The sequence below is a fragment of the Phoenix dactylifera genome, unplaced genomic scaffold (assembly GCF_009389715.1).
Source record: "Phoenix dactylifera cultivar Barhee BC4 unplaced genomic scaffold, palm_55x_up_171113_PBpolish2nd_filt_p 000721F, whole genome shotgun sequence".
Lineage (NCBI taxonomy): Eukaryota > Viridiplantae > Streptophyta > Magnoliopsida > Arecales > Arecaceae > Phoenix > Phoenix dactylifera.
This window is the reverse complement of record NW_024068099.1, coordinates 166,674-171,435: the sequence shown is the minus strand read 5'-3', so window position 1 is coordinate 171,435 and position 4,762 is coordinate 166,674. Positions and strand designations below refer to the sequence as shown.

General features: G+C 40.2%; 1 non-coding gene across 1 annotated transcript; it reads right to left on the bottom strand.

The window, feature by feature from the left end:
* Positions 1–4,428: 4,428 nt before the first annotated feature.
* Positions 4,429–4,537, bottom strand: LOC120106994. The gene has a single exon (XR_005508991.1). It is a non-coding gene; the product is annotated as a small nucleolar RNA R71 (small nucleolar RNA).
* Positions 4,538–4,762: the final 225 nt, after the last annotated feature.

The window sequence follows — 4,762 nt, the reverse complement described above, 5'->3', positions numbered from 1 at the left end:
GTTCAGTAAGTAGGACCTTTTTAGGCACATGTGTCCTAGATTTTTGCTTTTGGGTGCAAAAATCTTTGAGAAATTTAGCATAGGAGGAAACTTGTTTGATGGCATCAAGGAGCGGGAGGTTAATTTTAACTTGTTTGAAGATCTCCATCATCTCTTCTAGTGAAGTTCCCTTCTTGCCAAAGGGAGAGGGTGCATTAAGTGCTTCAGGAAATGGGGCCTTTGGAATGTGGGTTGTGGCAGATGGTGGACTAGCTGAAGAAAGTTTTGGGTTTTCATGTGATACATTCCTCTCCTCTTCTTCACCTTCCTTGTTGTTATCCTCCCCAACCTTATTATCTATTACACGTCCACTCCTAAGGGTAGTCAAAGCATTGGCTTGCTCATGATTTAATCGAGTTTCTTGAGCCACGTATTGTCCCCTTGGGTTACTCATTGGTTGACTTGGAAGCTTGCCTTCCTCTCGCTTGTTTAATGCATTAGCTAGTTGGCCCATTTGGGATTCTAGCTTAGCAATTGATTGCGTGTGAGAGTGCAATAGTTGTGTGTTTGCCTCCAAACCTTGAAGGGCAGTCAACACCTTCTCCTCAAAGGCTGTATTTCTTTGGGTTGGAGGAGGAGGATGTTGAAATTGAGTTGAGGGACGGTAGAGATGAAAATTCTGAGGGTTTTGAAAATTTTGGGAGAAGGGTTGGGAGGTATTACAAGCTTGCTGCCTCCAAGAAAAATTTGGATGATTCCGCCATCCCGAGTTATATGTATTGTAAAATGGGTCATTACCCGGTCTGGGCTGGGTTTGAGCAGCATTGATGTGTTCTTGCACGAGTTCAGAGAATTGGGGTGTTGAGGGGCACTCATGAATAGGATGCGATGGGCTAGAACAGATAGCACACACTTGTGCTTGGAAAGAGCTAACGACATGTCCTCCTATTATCAGTTGGTCAATCTTATGGGACAATGCATCTACCTTGCTAGACAGGTCCATAGAATGACTTATTTCACAAATGGTCCCTTTTCTTTGAGAACTCGAGGGTGCTTGACGAGAACAAGAAGCATGGTGGAGGGAGTTTTCATTAAGTTTTTTAAATAATTGCCATGTGACGAGAGCACAAAAGTGCGATCTACACATCACTTAAATTGGTACTATTGCTAACAAATAATGATAAAAGTGTTGCATTAATATTATATTTTTGTGGGGTGCAGGTGACCGTAAATCAAAGAAAAAAATATGCATTAGGTCCAAAAAGATGCATCACCACGGATGACCAGCCAACCGTATGAGTCAACCCAGCTACACACTTGAAAGAGGCTAGGTTCAGTCGTCTAGTTCACTGCAACCAAATTACAACAGCTACCAACCCGTCTGCCTCCTCTTAATCCGCCTCCTCCACAGTGTTCGCGAAGCAATTCTTCCATGATCAAAGCTCCTTCTTCTTCAATCGATTCCAGCGATCAGCGTCTCCCATGCGTCTGCCCGCCTCCTCCACTGATCTCGTCCTCCCAGCCGAGATCAGCACCCATTCCTTCCGATCCATCTTTCCAGCAGCCTATCCCGCATTCACAGCAGCGGCCCATCTTTCCGGCACCTCCCACGCGTCCGTCCGAGACCAGCATCTAGCCGTCCATCTCCAACCTCACGTCCGAGCTTTCCATACCTTGCAGCTAGCTGGGATTTGCATCATTCCAGCATTCCTCCTTCCAACAAATCCCAGTGGTCCGTGATGGTTTCATGCCTCTTCCGTCTCCCACGCCTCTCATGCATTCGATCCCGCCTGCAGCCATCCGTGAGCCAGCGATCAACGCCCCCTTCTTTCGCCCGAAACCAAGACCCCGGATTTCGACCAGCATCAGACCCCCAGCGTGATCAATCTTCCGTGAGCGTCGCACCGATCAGCGCCAGATCCGCCCGCGATCAACGTTCGAGATTCCCCTCCATCCGCCCATCTCCACCGCGTGCGCTCAGGGGGGATCGAACGCCATCTATATAGCTCTCATTCGGGAGGAAGAAGTGGGGGGCGGCTGCGGTTGACGGAAGAAAATAGAGGAGTTTTTCCTCTCTCTCTCGGGTTGTTCTTCAAAAGAAAAAAAAGAAACAAGGAAACAGGGGATGCCCTATTTCCGGAAAGAAAAAGAAAAAAAAGAGTGAGAAAGAGAGAGGGAGATGATCGGCTAAAGTCCTAGGTGATGGGTGAAGGAAAATCCTTTGGTGTACCGAGTTCATGATGTAAATTCTAATCCTTTGATTTATATGATTTATCTTTTGATTATGTCATGATTCTTATATGTTGAAAAATATTTTATAATTTATGCTTATTGATACATGTCTTCCTCGATTATTTGATTCATCGTTGACGTTATAAGGCACGTTGAATGCTTAAAAAAAAATTCATGTTATCAAGAACATACTCCATAATTAAATTTTATCTGCTTATAATTCTTAAAAAAAACAAAAGAATCATAGAATTTATCGCATAAATTTGATATTATCAAAGGAGATTCTGGATCCCTACACCATCTTAATCTATCCAAACTTCGATTCTCTATTTACTGGTTTATTTTCTATTTGCAAACCATCATCTTAATCCACGAGTTTATTGAATCAATTAATCTGAAATTAAGCTAATAACCCATAGATCGTTCCCAGAGGAATCGACCTCGGACTTCCGAGTTATACTACTTGTGCGATTCTCCTGCACTTGGGAGAACAATTTTTCGAAAGCACCAAGTTTTTGGCGCTGTTGCCGGAGAACGGCTGAGTTATTAGTATAATTTTAGATTTAATTTTTACCTTAGTAGTTAGTATTTTTCTTTTGAAAAAAAAATTAAATTAAATCTTTACTACTATTTTTAATTCCCTGCACAGTTTGCATCAAACTCTGATATCATAGAAATTAGCCGTCTGATTTGACTCAAATTTGGTCAGCTAGTGCAAGACAAATTTTTCGATAATCGGAACGGTCTGATTAACATTCTGACATTTTTAAGACTATCAGATTAATACGAAACCTTGCTGCTTTCTATTTTAAATTTTCTGCATTTAATTTTTTTTTTTAGAATCAGAATTTTATTGTTATCATATCTCATTAACCCTTGTTGCTAATTGAAAAATTAGGAAAAAAAAAACTTTAAGAAAAGATAAAGGGTGATTATTCAAAAATTAAGAAAAAAAAGAGGAAAAACCTAAAATTTCAAATTTCAAATTTCAAATTTCAGAATTTAAATTTCAAACTTCAACTCATAAAATTTTTTTAAAAAAATAATTTGCTTGATCACCTATTCAATGAAATTTAATGTCATGTCATAAAATATTAAAAAAAAAAATCTCTTGATTGTTGCATATAGTATAAAGCATCAGCATAAAATATTCTAAGGGCTGAACCCATTTAAAAAGATAAGGTCGGGATTTCATCACTCGTCCTTAGCCCAAAAATCACCCCAGTGCATAAATATCCTAAGCTTAACTAAAATCAACTAGACGTTGGCCCCTAAGGACATTCGAGCTCAATAGGACGAAGACCACCGAAAGTTGCACCAATTTCACTCTGTGGCTTAGTTGATGTCTAGGCAAGCTTTGTCCCTATAAGGAAGACAGTTCATCTGTTCGAGGCAAGTGGGTTTTAAGTGGGACCTTTGCGAACGCATCGTGACCCTTCCACTTACCTGGGAGCTTACCTGGTCAACTCGGTTCATTAGACTGGATTGGAGGCTTAGGTACCCTCTTCAAACTAGTTAGGAGCTGTCTAGAAATTTAAGAAAAACATTAGAAATTTAGGTGTAATGTTTTGTTGCATGTTTGATTGTGAATAGATTTTTGTTTTAGGGTGTCGTTTTAGGGTATCTTTAGTTGGTACTTATATTTATTATTATTTTTTTTTAAAAAAAAAGAAAAAAAAGAGAGGGAAATATTTTGCATGCTAAAGTGGAATAGGGACGACACCGGTCGATTAAGTCGTACAACTTTAGATCATTCATTAGGACATACCCCTGAAATTCCTTCGCAGTATCTCACACCTTGTGAGATGGCTGATTTAAATGAAGATGCGGGGAGTCACCACAATCGAGAACGAGAACCCCATGTTATGACTCTAAGACAATACCTACAACCGGCTAGGACTAGTCAGCCTTCATGCATAATTTTTCCTGATAATATAGGACATTTTGACATCAAACCAGGGGTAATTCAATTGCTGCCCAAGTTTCATGGGTTAGAGTCCGAAAGTCCGTATCTTCATTTAAAGGATTTTGAAGAATTGAGCATTACATTTAGAGTGCCAAACGTCATCGAGGATGTCCTCAAGTTGACATTGTTCCCTTTCTCTCTAAAGGATAAGGCCAAAACATGGCTAAACTCTTTGCGACCTAGATCAATAAGAACTTGGCAAGATATGCAGAGAGAATTTTTAAAGAAGTTCTTTCCCACACAAAGGACCAACTTTTTGAAAAGACATATCAGCAATTTTCAACAAAAAGATAATGAAACATTTTATGAATGTTGGGAAAGATTTAAAGACCTTCTTCTCTCATGCCCTCATCACGGGTTCGAAACCTGGAGAACTATTAGCTTCTTTTATGAAGGTTTATCTCCACAGTTGAAACAGTTTGTAGAGACCATGTGCAATGGTAGATTTTTAGAAAAACACCCTGATGAGGCATGGTAGTATTTGGATTCCCTTGCTGAAACTGCCCAACTTTGGGATAACGGGGATAGAAACAATAAGTCTTTACCTAAGCCTACTAGCTCTGTACAGGAAGGCCTTTACAACCT